Source organism: Meleagris gallopavo, chromosome 22, assembly GCF_000146605.3.
Source record: "Meleagris gallopavo isolate NT-WF06-2002-E0010 breed Aviagen turkey brand Nicholas breeding stock chromosome 22, Turkey_5.1, whole genome shotgun sequence".
Taxonomy (NCBI): domain Eukaryota; kingdom Metazoa; phylum Chordata; class Aves; order Galliformes; family Phasianidae; genus Meleagris; species Meleagris gallopavo.
In genome coordinates, this window is record NC_015032.2 from 6,670,907 (window position 1) to 6,692,951 (window position 22,045).

A 22,045-nucleotide genomic window follows, 5' to 3' on the forward strand; every position below is an offset into this window, starting at 1 on the left:
TTTGGGCATTATTTGATAAACAGAACCAAACAGTGCATTTGCAGCTGATTTCCCTTCTCATAGCACGGTTGTTCCTCAGACTCGCGGAGTTCTATTAGGTCTATACGCAAGTGTATTAATAATAACAATTGCACTTGCAATTAATTTTAAAGCCCACCATCAATCTTTCTTAGCATTCAATCTGATGCACAGCCAGAGGGAAGGGACGTGCACTCCACGGCTCATTTAACCCCTTCCTTTTTTGTTTGCCAACAACGCCGTGTTTGCAATGAAGAACCAACCGCACGGCCAAGCTGACCCAAAGAGTTCAATTCGCCATCACAGGGAGATGGGACGTCACCAAACACTACAATATCAATAAGTCAAGAGCAGAGAACAACCCGACGATGGCACTGGTGGAATTAGGAATGAACGCCGAGATTAAAGCCACCATTTTAATTCAGCACACAAAGCCGCACGGTTATCAGCGCAGCCATCGCTAGCAGGTGGCCAGCACGGCAGTTCCATGGCCACAGGGCAGCACAATGCAACGTGGGCAGGGAGGCAATAACTCAGCTGATAACCCCTGACACACTCATTCAGTTGCTAATTTGCTCTGCGTGCACGAGCTGTAACCAGCATTTAAAGATGTGCTATGATATTTAAAGCCTAATTTATTCTCTTTATTAAAAATGATATCAAACAATATTTCACTCTCCCTTTTGGTGAAGATTAACTGTTTATGATCCTTGTGTGTTACGTGAGGACATAACCATCACTCACGTTGGCGGGGGGATCCAGGCCCTTTGGGTGACAGCAGAGCTGTTATTGTCAAAGCTCGGGAAGTGTTGTGGCAGAAAACAGCCTCAGTTCTGCAACAACTCTATGCTGAGAATTAAAAACACCTCTTTGAGCTTTCTTATTTCTAATGACCTTTATTTTGTTTATTTTTTTAATCACCAGTAGAGACATATTTACAAACCGGAGCATTAATTTACTTCCAACACTCCATTTACCCACCAAGACCACGGTGAACCGTTGGGCACCATTGTTTCCAGTTCCCCTGGGTATTGCACGAATGATTTAGTTTTATTTCTCTGCAACATTTCCTGGAGCACTGCTTTCCTCATGTAGAACCAACCCCAGTGCTGCCCTATCCCAGCCCACCAGTGCTGCCCCCAGGTACCGCACAGCTCCTCTGAGCCAGACCAGCAGAAAGGAACTGCAAAAAAAAAACTAAAACCATCAAGGAATACCACTGTCATAACAAGAGAATTTCTGGAGAAATAAGATTATTTCTTTTAGTTGCCTGTATTTGTTAAAATATTACTGACTTGGGCCCCTCCTGCTAAGGAGGCAAACTTTGAAACAGCGGCACTGAATCAATACCAAAGTAGTAATTAGCTGCAAAGAAGAGAGGTGAGTGAAAGCCATAAAGCACAGCCCCACTACATGCACAGGCTAAGAGAACAAGTACCCACATTCAATTGGGGTGATCCAACACCAATGGCACAGCTCTGTGTTGCAAAGCTGTGAGTGGGCAGAGTCGGCAGTGTGCCATGCAGTCACACGTGGGCTTCTTCCTGGCCTCTGTGCTTCCAACGCCAGCTGTGACAAGGGGACAAGTGCACCTCAACAGAGCAGCTCAGACCTGTGCTGGAGGAGAGGTCGTGCATCAGCCTGCTCAGCTGGTTCCTGTTATTAACGTGTGAAACTGTCGTACTTCATGAGATCACATCCAGTGTAATCAAGAGGATTTAGTTCACTAATATAGCAGCAGTCACACTAGATAAGATTGCTTATAGGGATAAGAGTGTACATTTGTCGCTCCGTTTTAATTAAAAAAACCTTAATAAAAGGTTGTAATGATAAACTGATAAGCAATTGTGTTCTCCCTTTCTCCCAGTAGGTTACTGCACCAAACTCATATTGCAATTAGAACCCTCCCCCACGACACCATAGGACATATATCACTGTTGGCTCTGCAGCCCACAGTTACTGGTCACCCCAATTTGTATGCTCACTTGCTGCTAACTAGATTCTTTTCCCCCCACCTTGATTCATGAATTATTTTGCCAGATAGGGAACAACCCAGAGTGAATTTATTTAGCACATCCTGGTGTTACGACTGAGTGGGAAGAAAATCCTCTTTCTGAAGACAACTAATTGAAAATGTGAGCAATTCCGGAAGGATTGCACTGCTGTTTGCCCTTCCATGAAAGGCAGAGGTGCCACCAACCCTCCCCCTATAGCTAAGTACTAGAGTGTCCCTTCCCCATTTGGGATATGAGCCAAAAAATGGTGTGATCCGGAGCCGCAGCCTGGTTGGATTAGAGGTGCACATCCATTTACACAGTGTGCACTCCTGGAGCAGCATGAAGAGGCATGCTGCTATTGAAATTTCAGTTCATTTCACAGCTGCAAACTGTATTAGCAGTAATAATAAACCAGAAGCTGTGCTATCCATTAGAAAGAATTCCAGACACTCTCCTGTGTTTGTTTCGCCTCTGATTTTAAGCATTCAGCACCAGCTGAACCCGTGGGTTCCCCATCCCTGGAGGCATTCAGAGCTGGGCTGGGTTGGAAGGGATCTTAAAGATCTTCCAGTTCCAAAACCCTGCTGTGGGCTGGGTGCCCTCATAGCTCAGGCTGCTCAGGGCCCATCCATGGCTTTGGGCATCTCCAGGGATGGGGCACCCACAGCTCTGGCAGCAGTGTCATGGCCTCATTATTCTGAGTCAAGAATTTCCCTTCACATCTGACCTAAATCTCCTCTTTCTAAAAGACATCTGCCTTCATCCTATCACTCTCAGACCATATCAGAAATCACTCTCCCTCCTGTTTATAAGCTCCTGGAAGGTCACAGTGAGGTCTCCCCACAGCCTTCTCTCTGAGTTGAACACACCCAGCTCCCTCAGCCCTTCTCCATAGGAGAGGTGCTCTGAGCATCTTCATGGTCCTCCTCTGGACCCACTCTAACAGCTCCACACCCTCCTTGTGCAGAAGGCTCCAGGCTGGATTGCAGTACTGTATACAGGACAGATTTTGCTCTGAGTTCCCTAGAAGCCTTGCATTAGAGCAGGTACTGGAAAACATCTCCTGAGCCCCACTGTGTGCCTGCACAGCACCAGTAAGAGAGATTGGCTGAGTATGGTCAACCCAAAAGCTTCACTGGATGTTGTGAGCCTCAGAAAAGCCTTATATCCCTAGAAAAGGTTTGAAACATGTATGTATCAATAATATTTTCTGCTTAGCTTTTTTTTTTTTCTTTCTTTCTTTCTTTCCTTTTTTTTTTTTTTTTTGAAGTGTTCCAAATTAACACAATAATGGCAATGTTGATTTTTTTTTTTATCTCTACTTTTCAGTGAATATGAATGCTCAACTCCGGCAGGGCTTAACTTTGTGTATGAAGAGGGAAAAAAAAAATCCTGGTAAATATGTTGTTACTGATTTAAAAATCTATTTGTTCAGTAATTTCTGCTGGAGCCATCATTATCTTGCCAAAGCAGCTGTTGGAATATTAACTAGACGCAGCAGTAACAAGTGGAATATAATTAGCACTCCTTGTTCCAGTGAATTTTCAGTTTTAACTAGGAACAATTTGCAATGAATCTCTGTGCTGTTGTAATTAACTTAACTAATGCACCACACATACCGATGACTGTACTGAGTACAGTAGGAAATCACCGAGGGTGCTGCGGGTGGGGCAGAGGCATCGCCTAATTCTGGCCAGCTCTGGCACACTGAGGATCTCCTCCTCATCTGCAGTGTCTGCAGTTACAGACTGGTGGTGCACAGTTGTGAAACCACAGAACTGACATTAAGAGGGAGTATTCATGTCATACGCTTGGGTTTTCAGGTGTAACTTTTGCAGCACGCAGCTGTAACACACAAATCTTTTCCCAAGCGTTGAGGCTGAAATGGTGAGTGAGGCTGAGAACACGAGCACAGGGGGAGCTGCCTGTGACCAGCAGCTCCAGAAGTCCATCCTGCATCCTACTCTGTGGCTTCCCTCATTACCAGTGGGTTCTCCCAGCCCCATCTCTCTCTCTCTCTCTCTCTCTTGCTTTTAGACTGGAGAATGACATGAAATCATGGTCCTACAGCACTTCCATCACAGGCAAACTCTTCCTGCAACCATCATCTCAGCCCAGTGGCCTCACTGGACCAAAACCTCAGTCAACCAAAACCTCTCCACAAGGAGTTCTTCAGCACCCTGGTTCCTGGTGCTGAAGGGATGGGTGTCTTGATGGGAAAGGACAAGAAAGCTTGAAGTGATGCTACCCAAAAAGTGTGAGAGGTGCAGGAATTAGGGTTCTGGGGCTAATCTCATGCAGAGCATCCCAGCAATTTCCCCAGGTTGGGCAAACCAGCCACAGCCCTCCCCTTCTCCCACTTTAGACTTCATAACTTCTCATGACCTCCTTGCCACAGCACGGCTTGGAGGAAAGAGCCTTGCAAGCCTGAAGGAAACAACCTTTTCCAAAAGTAGGTTTTGAATGAAAAATTTCAACAGTATTTTGGTTCATCAATTTCTCACCCCGCATCTTAATTTTCCTCATAACCCCTCTTTGCATGAAGAGTGAAAGGGGAGGAAAAAAAAAGAGATCTTGAAATCTTTTTGCAAAACTTTTTAAATATATGTATTTTTTTTTCCTGAAATGTAATGCAAAGAGAACTCATTTTCATTCGATTCTAACCCACGTATTTTTCCCTGGATAACATATTATTATTAATTGAATGGCACATTTGTCCTACCTCTAAATGAGTTATCAGCGATCAGGAGCTTCGTTAATTTTGATCTGTGTGGCTGATCTCATGGTGAAGCTGCTGGTGTTGGCTGTGGGGAGCTGGGGCTGTGCAGGGCTTTCGATTGAGGACAACAAGGGGATCTGACCAGAACAGTCACACTGACCCAGCAAGTTTTCTTCCAATACACACAGTGTTCTGGCAGGGTTAAATTCAATACAAAACCCTGACATCATGAAAACAAAACAGAAATAGAAGAATAAAAGAAATAACATTGGAAAAATGCTGTTTTTATAAGCAGAGTGCTACAACAGTTGGCAGGGCAGTGAGGACAATGTCACAGCAGAACACAAGGGGATAGTTATTGTCACGCTGCTGCAAAACCCAGTGCTTGATATCTAACTCCTGCACTCCTCATGCTCTTTGGGAAGCATCACTTCAAGCTTCCCATGCATCCCTTCAGCACCAGGAGCCAGGTGGGTGCCCAAGTGCTGGATGCCCACTCAGGGTCGAGCACTGCTGGCTCTGAGATCTGGGCTATCACTTCCAGACCCTGCTCATGATCAAGTGATATCACCAGAAAATGGACTCAGATATGTATATGTATATATGTATATATGTGTATATGTTTATATGTATATATTTTTATGTATATATAAAAATGTATATATGTGTATATATTTGCCTTATTTTTTAATGTGGATTTTTCAGCTTATAGCTCCACCCACATCCTAGCTTTCTACTATTTATTCTCCTGAGTCTGACCAGGGCTGCTGTGCTGAAAGCAATGGGAATCCTGTAGCCCAAAGGGAAACACCTCTGCATGTTTGCATGGCTGCATGTACAGATGCATTATTCTGAAAAATGGATCAACAGCTACCCCTACAAGCTCACATTTGCGGGCTGCACTTCCCACTGCATGTTTTTCTACAAGACCAAATCATGTTCATGCTCATGAGGCAGAAGATTTGTGCCACGAACACTTCCCCACCGAGCACAAAGCCAAAGCAGGAAATCCTGCTGCACTCCCATCTTCCACCCCTGCAGCAATGGTGTCATCTATTCCCCCCACAACAGCAATTCCTGATGTCAGGGACGCTGATGGCAGCACCAAGAAATCAGCTGAGACTCCGATAATGGCATTTGCACGTTTGGCTTTTTTATTCTTCATGCTTTATGATTTAGAATCCGTGGTTTAATCTGTGCCCAGCACCTCACATAGGGCTGTAAAACACCCTCATGGATCCCAGCACAGACACAGCAAATGCGTTTCTCTATTGTCAGCCATGGCTGTCCGAGGCCAAAAGAAAGAGGTCACCCATAATAATAAGGTCAACCATCACCATGGTATCTGAGCGCCATTTGATTTAAAGAATGCCGTAAGAGTCTATGGAAAAAGGAGACACGGCAAAGGAAAGGCACTCAGAGTAACTTCAAAAATAATTGCAATGCAATTAAGATATTCACCAAAATGAATATTTCAGATCAGAGTTCATCCCCAGAGAGGTGCTGGTGTTGTAAAAGTTAAAAACCTCCAGGATCACATCCAGGCTTGATCAGGCTCTCGTATGCAACTCAGTGATAAACTCACAAATGCATCTGTACCAGAAAATATCCTCTCTGGGAGCACAGCCCTGTATGCAGAGCTGCAATGGTCATCAGCATCTCGGGAACCCCTCACACCGATGGGCACTGTGCCCTGATGCTGAGATATGGGGCAAGGAATGGAAAGGAGAGAAAGGAAGATGAAGTGGCTGTGGTCAGGCTTTGGGGCAGGCTTTGGAGCAGACTTTTCCCAGCCATCTGCAGTGCACCAGCAGCACCTCCAGCTTGACTCCTTCAAATTTCACCATTCAAGTGCACGTGGCCAATGGCGCTGAGACATGAGACAGATCAGCAGAATTTCCTTTATAACCAATGTCTCCTTTAAAGAGATCTTTGTTTTAAACAAATCTTGGCTGATTTAAAAGACCTCATTTGAGACTCTGTGCTAGCAGAGGAGTGGGCAGGGCTGTGACCCAGCAGTACAGGGAGGTGCTGAGGAAATGCAGCACTCCTCAGCATGCAGTTTGCAGGTGAAGCTGCCAGAGCTCTCACAAGCACCTTCAGCTGTGATGGTACTTCTGCTAGAAGAAGAACGGGGGAGGTCCTCAATCCATCCCCCTATGGCTGCTGCTTAAAACCAAAGTGTTAAAAGATTCAGGACTGACAACAGGACACGAGGTCCCTCCAGCCAGGCAGAGGGCCACACTGCAGGCAAACACAGAGTGGCTTTGTTGCCTTTTTATCATCCTACCGTACAGCGGGCTTTGATGTTTATTATGAAATATTATGATTTAAGTGACTATGGGAGTTCATGAAAAATGACCCTTGTAAGCACTGCTGGGGAATCAGTAAATTAGCACATCCCTTGGTGTGGTCCTGTATGTTCCCCTACACATGCCCAAATGGACAGTAAAGCAGCCTAAGCACAACATCTCTAAGTGATTATCCTATTAGGGACAATCATTGGAGTGGTTTAGTCCTGTGCTGTATCATTTATGCAAATGAGAGGAAAACTGAAGCTACTGTTACTTATAGACAAAGTGCAAATAAGCTTTTCATTGCATATTAATGAACTGCTAATACCACAGCTCTTCCGGACCCATCTTTATGCAGATTGTAGTAATGCTGTTTGCACAGTTGCATAATTTGAACTTTTTCATTTCAAAGCACTGAGAGTAAGATTCAAAAACAAAGTCAAGTCCGATCCCCTGGAAGTTAAAACCAACCAAACATCCTTCCTACTTAAAAACAGATTTGAAGCTGTGGACTTGGTGCACTCATCCATAGAATCATTGAGATTGGAAAAGACCACAATGAACATCCAGTCCAACCAGCAATCCATCATCACTGTGCACAGTTAGATTCACAAAAGTGAAGCCACTCCTTGGCTCTAACCAGGGAGGTTCACCTGGTCTTCCTTTTGTGTATTAAGATTCACTGTCAAATACGAAGACTGCTGAAAAACAAGACATGACTAAAACTTGAAAAGATGGGTGCTTAGTTGGAGAACAGGCCAAGGGAAGTCTGGATGTGAACACAGCTTGCTCCTGTGCTAGAAGATAGAATCGCAGAGAGACATGGAGACAATAAAGTGCTCAGGAATGCCTGCAGCTCGCTGAGCTGTGGCTTCGCTGGGAGCAGGAAGGATTCCTGGAGGAAGGCAGACAGGGAGCAGTGCATGCACGCTGTTCTGCAGAGGTGACAACACACCTCTTGGGAGCTTCAGCAACCCTGATTCCAGAAGAGAATCAGCAGAAGGGCTTGATGGATCTTAATTTTTTTTAAATTCACTTGTTCTATTTTACTGCTACCTGATATAGTACTGCACAGTCACTAATAAAAGCTATCCTCATAAAACCTTCCAGCTCATATTTACAGCACTGCATTTGAATGAAATTAGAGGCATGTGGGAGGTGAGCGTCTCTTGGAAACACCACGGAGAGCAAAAGGAAGGAGTGATGGCTGCCCAGAGCTCGTGCCCCACGAGGGCTGTGTTGGGGGGTCTGCCTGAGCCTGATGCTGGGTCAGCACAGGACAATGCAAAGCAATGCCTTCCTCTGCCTTTCCATCCTCCTTTGCTGTTTTTCCTTCCTCCCTAGGCAAGGATAGCAAGGTTTGATGGTAATCCTTTGTGAAATGCTCGTGTTTCTACAGCACTGCATTCAGGCAGGAGCACTATATATGTTTAAAAAGAAAAAGGGGAGGGAGGATTGTCATCCTTTGTTAAAAGGAACAGAAAGCTTGAATTTTTGGTAGCTCCCATCTGATGAGGACTCTGCCCCAAGCAGCACACACATGGCAGGATGATCCATACACTGTCAACACCTACACAGGAACAAGCATTGCATTCCTTGCAACCACCAAACCAAGAGCTGCTGCAGGGGTTTGGAGGGGCAGGTTCTGGCTACAGAGCTCTCAGGCTCAGCGTGGGGATGGAAGTGACACTCTGGGTGCTCTGACACAGCCCCTGTGCTGCCCATCTCATCTCCCATGTTCCTGTTTGCCCAAGTCATCCTGGCCATTACGAGCACTCGGTAAACAGCACGGATGCTCTCTGCATGCGTGTGGTGCAATGCTCAGATGCATAATTGATGTGAGCTTACCCTTGAGAGCTGTTGTTGGTCTCCTGGGTAAGTAATAGGTCTTTTATTGTTTAGACTTAAAGATCTCTTGAGCCTCTTTTGAAGACGTGCTCTGAACAGCTAAGAGAAGGAAAAAAAACCTGCACAGGATATCTATAGGTGACTCCATGGGTGAGAAATCAAAGCTCCTCTGTCCTGCTCCACATTGCCAGGCAGGTCCTCAATGAAAAAGGCTGAGCAGAACTTCTCCCTTGTAGAAGGCAGGAGGCATGGATGAGGACGAGGTGCTGGGGAACTTCACCTGGCTGCTTCCCTCCAGCCTGGGGCTGCAAGGAGCTCACCCACAGCACTGCTAGAGCCCGGGGCCACTGGCAGTGGGAAGCAGTGGAATCTGAGCCAACAGTTCTTAAAAGTTAGAGTGTCACTGTCTATCTTTGCTGACTGTTAGGAGTGTGCTATCCCCTCACCACGTTGATCTGGGAGGATTATAGAAAGAACTTCCATGGAGGCACTGGGCAATTCAGTCCCATCCAGCTCCATGATCCCATGCAATCTTCTCCACGTGGGCTGAGCAACCATGTTCAGAAGGAGAATGGGCAGGGAATTTAAGCAGGGGTATGCTCATGATCAGTTCCCTAATGTGACCCAAGAATCCCACATGGGTGTTTCTGGTATTCCACGTACACCATCACCACCTTCTGTTGAACAGCATCCCTCTAACACCATCACAGCCATCCTTCAAACTCAATCACAGCCATCCCTCCAATACCCCCATGGCCATCTCGTAGATTTGCACAAGTTCAACATTTCCACTTCTTACATCTATAAACATTCATCCTCCCAACTTCCAGTGGCACACAGGGTGGGATGGAGCTGCGGCCGGGGAATTGACCACGGCCCATAGGGACTCGTGGTGGGATTCCCTTTCCTGTGGGCCTGCCACGTGCCATTAGGGAGCAGCACCCACTCCCTGACCTGGACTTTTCAGAGCAAACAACACGCTTACAGCCAGCACAGCTCAATAATTACCATTGGCACTAATTAACGTTACGAGAGAACTACAGAAGGACTCTGCCCCATCGTATTTAATTTCGGAGCATAGCATGAGCTGCAGTGCCACCTGTAAACACCCGACACAAACAGAGCCTTCTGTACAATAGAACAGGTTTGAGGAGGTCAGTGATTTCTTTCATCTACACACAGCATTTGCTTTTGCGTTTCCTCCTATAAATGACTAAATTTGCACCATTACTTCATTTGGGCTCCCCTCCTTTTATGTTTCACACACAGCATTATTAGAGACTCACTTTAGGGGTGAAGGAACGAAGAACAATGCAAAGATCATAAGGAAAAAGATGCGTATTTTACACTGCATAATGAATGTGTGTCCGTATCAATGTAAAACACACAAATGGCAATAATTTTACACTGAATATTTTCCTGCCTTTAATTAAAATAAACTAATAAAGATTTCAGAGATGCATTTGCTTTAATAGAATGCAGAGTTATAATTGGTGACCTATTTTAAGCAATTTAATTTCCCATGACCTGTTTTCCAAATTAACATAGTAATAGAAGAATGTTTATTGTGTTTGGGAATATAAGTTTCTCCTTCAAAGATGTCATATGCCTTTGTGATTTGATTTAAAGGTGTATTCTTTTATTAAAATGTTCATATAAAGAGCTTATAAATTATGCAAATGTTTCTTTTTATGGCATTTAATGAGCCTAGAATTTTAAATCAAAGCACAATCAAAGAAAATAAACAAGGACATCTTGGAGATTCAGAAGATCACTTTAAAAAAAGCGTATCAGCGAGGTCATACTGAATTCATTTGAATCCCCTTTGGCTTAAAGTGTTCATGAGCATACTTTTTGTGTATTTGTATGGACACACCAACACACCCCTACACAAATTTATGGGTTTTACACACACACCCTTAATCCGTGATTGTTTGGAGATGGCTCTTTCCTGAAGCTTGTTAAACTCTGGTGGCATTGAGTGCCAAGAGCTGATGACGGGGTATGTGAGAAAGCCAGCAGAATATTCCCCTGTGCAGCTGGGAGGCATCTGAGTTATTCACAGGGTGCCCAGGGGCCCTCTGGGCACGGTGAGCATGGCCAGAAGCACGTCCCTTGCTGCTACAGATGGAGCAGAGCCTAAGCACAAAACCTGCCCTGTTAAGGAATGATGCACAGATGACCTGTGGATGGTGGTCTTATGGATATGAGGGAAAAAAACACCTGCAAAATATTTATATATATTCTTCCTCAATTGATTTTGGTCAGCATTTTGTGTTTCTCCTAGTCTTTATTAGTCAGTTTGAGGGCAAATTGCCCGATAAAACCACATTCCCACACGGGCTTAAGGTGCTTTGGGAAAGCAGGGCAGTGCCCAGGTCCCCTTGTGCAGGAGGTGACACCTCTGGAAGGCGACACACATCCTGCAGGAATGGGTCCGTGTGCTGCGGGGCAGTAATCCCACTTTTCATTATGGGATTACAGGGCAGTGATTTGCAAGGCTCCAAGAGAGCTCCAGGCATTCAGCAGGAGGGGACGGACACAAGATTAAGGCCAAAGCATTTAAAAACAAAGCAAAACAACAGAGGAAAAAACATCGATTGCCTTGTCAAACACCCTGTGGGTGGGAGCCCATCTACGAGGAGGCAGTGGAACAGTTTCAAGGGGAAATGCAGGGCTGATGAAATGTGTTACCTCTGAATGAAAGCATTGGTAAAGTTTGTTAGTTTAATTATTTTGCTGCATTGAAATGGGCTGTAGATCATTTTCTAGGAAAACGAGTCACTTCTTGATTCATCCTGCAGATAAATAGGTTTGCCCTCCGCACACGAATGCAGGTTTTGGGGTTTGTGTACGGTCTCTTAACAGCGCATGCACTTTGCCAGCAGCCTGTATATACCTGCAGAAGGTACAATGATGCACAAAGCCTCATCAACACTGGGGAAGATGGGAGAGAGGATGGAGATTGCACAGAACGTGATCCTCAGTATGCCACGGTGAATGAATGAAACCCTCAGTGCCTGAACAGCCCTGCTGTGCTGCTCTCCCCAGGACATTCCCAATCCACTCCTGGGGTGCTTGGGACCCCGGAGGCATGAGGTCAGCAGGAGGGAGCTCCTCACAGTGCGTGTGGCTCTGTAACCACAGTGAGGAGCTGAGCACAGCCCTGCACACAGGGAATGCTCCCAGCAGCTTGCTGCAGCCCCATCTGTTAAGAATTTACAGCTTATGCATCCTATAGCATGAGTTGGGATAGGTAACAAAGAACTCTTGTCCCGGTTGGGGGACCTCTGCTGTCTCTAACTGCCTGACATATTCCTTTTAGTATTTTGGGGAACTGATATTAAAAACATCAATGATTCATCCATCATCAATAAACATGCTGAGATGTTCAATAAATGTGCTTCAGCAGCAATAACTACAGCGAGGCGTACAGAGACAGAGGGATTTATCTCCCCGTGTTTCAAATACGATTCCTGCGGAACAACCCGAGCTATGCAGCATTTTATGCTCAGATCCAGGTTCTGTACCGTGAGAATTCCAAGCATGCAGCCCATAAAGGCAACGGCTCTGCCTGGCAGGAACTGTGTGGCCGGATTGCAGCCAGCCTCCCCGGCCTGTGTTTGGGAAGCGTCAGAAGAAAAAGATAAATTCCCCACTATAAGAAATTTACTGTGTGTTTCTGTTTTATTATTTGCTCTTTATAGCCTTACTAAAGGACCAAGTGGCTGAAAAGCTCCACCAGGGAGACTCAGAGGGAATGTATGAGATGGTTTTGGTGGAGCAAGCAGGACCAAATCGGTCTTTTTCTGCAAAGACCAGTGCTAACCAAGTGCTGATTTATGCCTGCCTGTTAGGCTGCAGCCCTGCATCCATCCATGTCCCTACAACTCTGCTCTATTTCAGCCCTTGGCATTGGTCCACGCAGACACCCACCCAGGAGCAGGCTGGGGTTCTACCAAGGGCAGCACTGGAAGAAAGTGCTAAAAGACAAATAAAGAGAACACTGCAGCGGTCTGTCCACTGGGGATCCTTTACAAGCATTGATTTCTGGTCTTCAAGAAAGGAAAAGGAAAAGGATAATGTTTCAAGAGAAAAATAACAGCCCCCAAACCACAGGCTTCAATCTGCCTGCATCTATGTGCACACTGCTGGATCCCGCTGCAATGCCCTACACTGCTCCCACCCTGCTTCCAGCCTAGGGAATGTCAGCAGCTCTGTGTAGAAGCTTTCTCCTTCCCTTCATACCTGCCCATCCTGCTCCCTGCACCACCCTCATGTTGCCTCTCTCAGCCATCTTCCCATTCACCTGCCACTCCTCAGGCCAGCAGGAAAAACCCCACTGAAACAAATCACACCAGGAACTATATAGGGCACAGAACTCCTCCTGTGGTTACCAGCCCGGAATATCCAGAGCTCTGCCCTGACCTTACGTGCCTTTGGTTAAAGGGATGTTCCATGGTTAATCCAGCTTAGAGCTGGATTAACTTTTAAGGATGCAGAAATGTCCCCAGGCCAAGGAAGGTGATGTATTTTTGGCCAGTTGGAATGGGCAGGGTTAGCGAGCAGCTAGAGCTTAAGAGAGATGCATTTAGATACAAATCCCAGAGGAAAAAATATAACTAAAATAATGAATTATGTAAGCGAGTAACCACCAGCAGGACAGCTGCCATCCTATAGATGTGTTTGTACTCCATGAGAAATTCAGAGAAACACAGAGACTGGAAAGCAGACCTTGGTTTTGAAAGGGGAAAGACAGAGAAGAGATAAATAATTCAGGAGGGGAACACAAAAATATGCTGAACAGAGAAAGAACTGAGGACTGAAATTGATGTCAACTGGAGGTTTCTGTTTACCCTTTCCAATAGACACTGGGTCGTGTCCCCAGAACAGCTCCCACACATTGCTGCTCTGATGGGGCAGGCCCAGTCTGCATGGAGGAGCTGCAAAACGGAGGTGACCTTGACCCTCCAGGTGGGGACACTGCTGGGAATGAGCCCCAAACTTTGGGACATGGCCAAAGAGAGCAGGACAAAGGCTGGGATGAGTGGGGCAAGGATTTTCATGTGCATCTGCGCACTGAGATCTGCAAATCCAGCTTGAGTCATCCCCTCCATCTGAAACAAGGCACTCAGACTTACACGTTTAGAATATTAACAGTATTCATGTGCGCATCAACAGAAAGGTAGATTTTAATACGCCCTTTCTAGCAAACTCTTTAATATTTTAATGCGTGCTTCTTGTGGAATTGTGCAGCTCTGTGCCCATGGATTCCTGCTGACTGCAAAACACATTCAGTGCGTCTGCTCTGGTTGCTGCCTGAGGAAGGGATTTAGGAGGACGATTCCTGCTTGCAGCAAGCATCAGAGCTGCAGAAGTCACTGCTGCTCCCCGCTTCCCACCTGCCATAAACCAGAGCTAAGCCTTTACTGCTCCACTCAGCCCTGCAAGTTCCATGTTCAGTATTAAAAGGAGGTGATCCTTCTTATGGTTTTACCACTGTTGTCATTGACCGAACTGTATAAGCAAAAATAGATGATGAGGAAAATTGCCCTTAAATAAAGAGTTAGATAAAAAAAACATAGGGAAGATCTGCTCTAAATTATTCAGGCTCCAAACAGGAACAGTCACAAACAGTGGGACAGGCTCTGGCCAGTCCATGCGCTACAGACGTCCTGCAGCCACCCCGGCAGCACGTCCTCCCACTGGGGAAGCTGTGTATGTAGAATTGTGTCGTCTTGAGGAACTCCAAGGGGACTCAATATGTTCCTCTTTGCCTTCCAGATTGCATGTATATGTTTCAAAGCCGTTCTGTGTATCCTTCAGCATACAATGCCTCTGTTCAAAGCCTACACGGCTAGAAATGACGGCTGCTGAGCGCACATTCCCTTGCAGCATAATTAGGAGCAATTCCTCATGAAGATTGCAATTCTGTTACCATGATACTGACAATTATTGAGATGCACGTGGAAAAATGCACTATCTGCTGCCTAAACTTGTGCAACTGTGCTTGTACCAAGGGGGCTGCACCCACCATGCAAGCCAACCAGCAGAATGTGGCACATCCACAGCAGCACTTGAACCCTCCTACATTTTCTAGGACATTGCACACAAAGGAGAGCAGTAATCTGCTATTTGCTTGGCTGAGGCTGCAGGGAACTCCTGTCCCCTGATTTGGTCATTTGCTGATGCCTGACCCCTCACAAAGCTGGGGTTCTGCAGCCTTCCTTCCGCTCCTTGTCCTGCCCTGATGGCCCCCAGCCCCTCCTGCTCTGTAACTGGGTCAGCTTCTGTACTCCTGCACTGCTCTGCCCAATGCAGAGTGCTTCTGTGCAATCCTCCAGGGTAGGAATAAAGAGGAGATTGATGCTGTGGAGAGACGGGGAGCGTGGCACAGGAGCTCAGCTCTCTCCTGCCAGGGCTGTATGGTGGGGGGGATTACATGGGCAAATATTTACATTATTTCTTTTTACAATACTTCAAATGAAAGTTTAGAATATTACAAATACGAAACCTGCACGAACGAACTGTTTTCTGTGGATGCAGCATTTTCCTTAAACGCACAGTGCGAGTCAGGAATCTTTGCTTTTTGCTTTTCTTTACTTTTGCCTTTTTAAAAAATAAGAACAAAACGCCAACCACATTCTTTTGCTTTGAAAACAGTGCACATTTGCACACATTTACTGCTTGGGAGTGTGCCTCTGCCTTGCCCGAGGAGCTCACACCCAGTTCTGTCCCTGCAGTGAGCGGCAGGAGCTGCCATATGGAGGTCACCTTGTCCAGCTCCAGAAATAACTCTTCTTCTGAAGCCGGCGAGGGAAGGAGCTGCAGAGAGCACGGAGGAGGAGGCTGCCCTGCATCCGTGGTGCAGATCGGTGCCGGGCTGCAGCATGCAGAGCCTCGTCCTGCCAGAAACAGTGATAGCATCAGTCTGCAGACAGCCGGCTACATGGTTTGGAGATCTTCAGCATCCCGAAAAGAATCTTCAGGAGAGGTGTCCTTGGGGAGTGGGCAGCAGCCCCAGCACAGGGCTATGGGCATGCATGGGGTCGGCCCCATTTTGGGGATGGGTTTGGGTGAGGGGAAGCAGCAGCATGGAGGGAGCGCGGCCTGGACCTCCATTGCTGCATGCCAGCCCCGCATGCTATCCCTTGGACACACAGGCACGCTGCTGCCCATCAGCCCCGGGCTGTGGCAGGGATTTCTCCTCCGTGCACAGGAAGAGAGATGTAGAGAGATCAAGATCAGCACCTCGTGCAGTGAGACTTTTTGCTTCATTCAGCTTTTGAGATACTGACAGCTCCGAAAACGCTACCACAGGACTAATTGATAGCCAGCGAGGGGCTCAGCCGGCTGCCAGGGAACTGATACCTTCATCTAAAAATAGGCTGTCACCTGGAATGTCACAGTGCTCACAGACTTGAAGGCACACAGTTGTGTTCCCATTGCAACACCCTGCAGAACAATGTGAAAATCACGAAAACGTTGCAAAAATAACATTTCTGAGTAAATCACGGGAAATTTAAAAGAGGGGAGGGTGGGGAGAGAAAACTGTTTTCTCTCCTTCGAGTTTGGAATTCTTTTGGAGTGCACTTGAATTCTGGCTCAGCCCTCTGATAGCCCCGATGCGGTCTGCAGCTCAGGGCCGCGGGGATTGCACGGGGCAGCAGCAATCTGTGCTGCACGGAGCTGCCGGCGCTCCCCGAAGTCCTGCCCAAACGCTCCTCTCCCGTTTGGCAACACGGGAAGGGAAGAGCACTGATCCCCCCACGACATCTTTTCGCATCCCACAGGCTGCAAATCCCCGGTTTGATCTTGTTCGGCGTGGAACATCTGACACGCCTGTGATGGGGAGGCTTTAACCGCTCTTATTCCTCCTTGTGATACCCATGACTATAGGATTGGATAAAAGGGATGAACAGATGGATGGAGCGCGCGCACGCACTGCAAAGCCTTTATCTTTCGCTTAGGTGTTGGTTTTAGCGATGCACGGTATTTTTAAATAGCCCCTTCTCTTTTTTCCCTTTCCCCTTCACAAGTTTTCCTCCGCGTTCCTCCCCTCGGCACTCTCTTCCCCCCTCTCCCATACAAACACTTTGAGCTCGAGTCTTGATACCGACAAAAACACACCCACGGCGCGGCAGCCCCGAGCAGCGCTCCCTTTGTCCTTGCTCCTTAGAAGCTGCAGTCGCTGCTCAGACGAGGCAACGGGCCTCCAGCACAAGAAGTGTGTTTTTCAGAACTTAATGTCCTCTGCCACAGATGTCGTCTCCGCCAGAGGCTTATTAACACCTCAGAAGAGCAAAGCCCTGCCCACAAAGGGAAGGGAATCTAAAGAAGATACACAAACAAAGGAGGTGAATGTTAAAAGCGGCTAATGAGGGGGAAAAAACCCTCCACCTTCCCATCACGGCACTTCAGAACAAGTAGCATCGCCAAGCACTAAGAACCTGGGGATTAAAGAGACAATTTAGGAAGGCTTGATGCGGGGAATGGAAATCTCCTGGAGGACATTAAAAGAACACAGAAGATGAACGCACTTATTTGGGGAAAAGAAGAGAAAAACCTTAAAAAAAAAAAAAAGAAATATAAGAATGTAATGCTTGCGGACAAGTTTGCAAGGACCAGCCGAAAAGCTGAAAAGCTGTTTGGAAATAATCAGGCACATTTATTTCCTAGAAGGGAAATTTAAATTTAAAAGGAAATTGAAGCAGCGCTCTGGGAGGGGGACGTGCACAAAGCGGTTTCGTTATCAAAAAAAGATGTGCGTTCAAAGGGGCTTACTGGAAAAGCAAACCTGCTTGTTTACAAACCTTTTTGTTTAAAACCAATCCTCTTAGAAACACCGAGAAGTGCTGCAGTAAAATACCCACATCACCGGCTGCTCCTTTTCGCTTTCAAAGCTCTGGGTGTTGATTTTCCCCCTGTGCCACACTGGGTCCTTCTCAGCAGTGACTTTGAATCCCAGCACACTGAGGGCATCCCGCAGGGCTCCCAGCACCTTGAGCCATAGGATGAGGTTTTCCTGCCCTGCCCCATCAAGATTTGGGCCAGAGAAAGAGATAGCTGGTGAAGTGGGAAAAGTTGGCAAAGAGAAGTGTGCAGTGGCACATCCAAAGACAGTAGATCCCAGACACTATTTTCTCCAGGGCAGTCACCTGGAATCGAAGAATCATGGAATCATTAAGGTTGAAAAAGACCACTAAGATCATCTAGTCCAACTATCAACCCATCCCCACCACGTCCACTAAACCATGTCCCTGTCAGCCACATACACCCTCTTCTTGAACACCTCCAGGGATGGTGACCCCACCAGCTCCCTGGGCAGCCTGTGTCAATACATCCCTGCTCTTTCAGATAAGTTTTCCCTAATACCCAACGTGACCCTTCATTGGTGCAACTTAAGGCCATCACCTCTTGTCCTATTCCTGCTACCCCACCTCGCCCCAACATCCTTGTAGGAGCTGTAGAAACAGATGCAGGTGCTCCTGTGCTCCTTCAGAGGGAGATATGGGGACCCAAAGAGCTGAGATCCTTGCTCTGCTCTGGAAACAAACCCTTCAAGTGAGGTTTCTGGTGGGAAAAATGGATGAGTGAGGTGTAATTATGGGGCTGCAATAATCACCAGAAATAAACAGAACTGAACAACCTGCCAGGACATTCAAAAGGGCACCATGGCTGAGATCAGACACAGCAAGGACAACAAAATCAGCTCCGGAGATCACTGCTGTTCAAGCAATGTTTCATATGGAAATGAAGAGTCCAGAGAGGGATGGGCTGGGTGCACCACATGCATAATGCTGAGGCTGACATTTGTCCTCAACACAGCACTGATATATTGCATGGGTTAAGGAAACTCTAGGGGCTGAAAGGTTCCAGCAGCACCTGAAGCAGCACAGGTGTGCTGCAGGAGCTGAGATGTGAGCAAATCCCATCACCTTATCACTGAGATGGCTCCTCTCTCCATTTACCATGTGATGGATCCTCATTTTTGGTAGCTGGATGCTCTCCAACGCAGCCGTGCACAGAGGAGTGTATGGAGTCTCAGCTTCGCCCCTGTAGGAAGTGTCTCATCTTGGATGCTGGAGAAACTAAAGTTTTTCAAGATGTGACTCTGATGTGACCCAAGCCAAGCTCTGTAAGCAGCCTTAATGGTGTGATGGGAACTACATACAGGGCACAGGATGCTGTGTACTTCAGATGGTGCAGGCTTGGATTGCTATCAAGGAGCTGAGCCTTCTGCAGAGATTAATGAGGTGCGGAGGGGGAGCTGCTCTTCCAAAACAGGAGAAGAAAAGCACACAGTATGAAGAAGTGCCCACTGTGTCTCTTACTGCTGAAGCTGTTAAAGAGCTGCCAGCAGGGAGAACTCACCTCTGAAAGCACCATAGAAAGGAATATTGCCAACCTGAGAGGCTGTAAGTAATGCCACAAACCCTTGCAGGTGGCATGACCACAGAACAGGCTCTGCAAGGCATCCCCCAGATCCCAGTGAGCCCCAATGGCACTTCCAAAGCCTTCCTGCCCCAGGAGAGATGAGGGCTGCACCCCAGGTGCTGGGGAAGCACTGACATCCCCGGGCATGCATGTGAATTGCTTCGAGGGACGACTGGAGATGGCAGAAAAAGCAATGTGGTAATAAGAGGGAAAGCTGCTGAGACGATCAGCTGGCATGACATTCCCCAAACACTGCTGAAGCCTCACAGCTTCCATATGGCTCATCAGACACATACAATAACATGATCGCTCAGAACATTCAGTCCTATAGAAAGGAAAGAGGAAACGCAAAATGCACACAGATGATGCTGGGAATGGGACAGGAGCAAATCCAGTCAAGCAGGGCCTCAGCAAAGCCCTCATCTCTCTGCTATCCGGAGAACAGGGTCATTAGGAGAGCAAACAGTGCTGCCAGCCCTGTGGGAAGCTCTGGCTGTTCCCTGGAGACTCTCTGGTGTCCTCATGTCACCAGTCCCACTGCTGCCCAAGCTGTGCTCTCCACCGCCAGCAGTGCTTTGGAAAGGACCAGCCCTGCAGTGAGCTCCAGAAAAACTTCTCAGTCACGGCTTGTAGCCATGAATCCTTCTTCCCCAGCCCACTGAGGCTTAAATAGATGCAGCTTCAGTTCCTGTGATTCCTTTCCAAGACTGATAAGCCAGCATCCTCCTTGCTTGGTTCTCAGTCATCTGGTCTTCAGTTTTGAGAAACTATTTCAGTTCGACAAACCTGGCTTGCCATCTTTTCCCTTCTATGAAGCTTCAGAAGGAAAAAGGATGATTCACCTTTCTTAATATTATTACTTTTCCAAGTAGGGGGCTCCTTCACACAGGGTTGCTTATTTCCAGCATCCATTGCATTTCTTCTCCTGGCATCTGCAGCTTCTTTGATCCTTTCTCTTCCACCACCGAGGGGCTTGCTTATTTTTATTTATTTTGTAGGCAAAGCCTGATTCTTGGTTTTCTTGTCAATCTCTCAGCCCAGCTCCTTGAGAAACAAAGCAGTTGTTCAGAAAATTAATGAGAAATTCTCATTCCATCCCTGAGGATGGGATAATTCCGGTAATACTTGGAACCAGCTCTGTCCCTTTTAGGGCTCTCTTTAGGAGGAGGATGCAGCTGGCCTCGTTATGCTCCTTGATGCTACCAACAGCATCACCAGTGCCACCCCAGTACCTCAGCACAGCTTTGCTCTCGTTCCTGTCCCATGGTTGCAGTGCTGGCACTCAGACAGCACAAGGATCACCTGCATGCTTACGGCCTCTGCATAGGAAGTGTGAATTTCCAGCATTTTCCTACATTAGGAAAGCTGCTGGCTGGTTGTGGCTGCTGGATGTGATGCTCTTCCCTCATCCTGATTGCCACATCACCAATGCCCAAGCATCCTCGCCCCGTGCCCAGGGCTTTCCCCCTGCTCCGCTCCACCGCGTGTCGCCCCGGGAAGTGTTTTGTGATACTTTGGGTCTCTTGTTAACAGTATTCTTCGCTTTGGGCAGTCTTTCAACTCCATGAAAGTTACACGTTGTTTTCGTTTCTTCTCAAGTACCTCAGGTCAAAGAAAGAGCGGTGTCAGTGGCTTTAAAAGCCTAATAAAGTCTTTCATCCATAGACCTGCTCGCTGGCGCAAAGTCAGGGAAAACAAACTAAGTCATCGAGTGTTGTTCAAACTGTCAGATCCTTTTCAGCACGCTCTTCCTGCCAGCCTGTTCGCCTGTGTTTGGGGGCTGGGATGGGGAGACTGGGAGGGGGAGAAAGGGAGAAAAAAACCCGATGGCAGAGAGCCCACGGAACAGCTGGCGCCTTTCCAACCACCCCCTCCCCCCCCACCAGTTCCAGCCTGTGCTGTGGGCACAGGCGCCTGCCGAGCTGCTCTGCCACAAAACCCCTTCCCGACAACTTTGCTCACAAGTGCCACCCCGCTCCCAGCTTGGCACCCCGCGTCCCCACCGCCGCCTCCCAACTCTGGATGGCTTCCAGCACTTCCGAGCCCATTTAACTGCTCCCTTTTGTTGAGCGGTGCTAAGCCTTGATCTGATTTTATCGACTCTGCTGTGCCAAGAGGAGGAGGATGCTGAGGGGTTCAGAGGATCCTGCAATGAGCTGAAAAGCTGTAGGAGCCCTTCAGCCTTCAGGAAGGGCTTTGCCCACTCGGCAGCAGCCCCGGAGGAGAACGCGTGCCACTCATGAGACCACACAGGATGGCTTCCACTTGCCTTTGTGCCTGCTTCTCCCTTTAAAAACTTTATTATTGGCATGGAGCTGAAAGTCAGTGCCATGGTTGGCTGGCACTGTCCTTATTGGGTAAATAGTTTTTTGTGCTGTGCCTGTTTGGTGCTGCTGTGTCCAGGAGAAGTGTAGCAGGGGTGGGGGCAGGAGCAGGACCTCTGCTTTGAGCACAGTGCTGATCTGCCAGGGAGTTGTTCTGCACATGGTAAACCTAGCATGGTTACACAAACTATATCCTTCTAAAATACATTTTTCTTTTCTATAAAGCAGGCAAAGCTGCCTGCATTTAGAGCTAATTCCTATTTCTTTGTACAGAGCAGCATTTGGATGCCCTCTTAAGGATGCTCGGTTTGAAAGCTTGTGTATCAACATCCCTCGCTCACAGTTCTAGCCAATTTCCCAACATCGGTGGCAGAAGGGGCCAGGAAGGCAACATGGCAGCCACCCTTA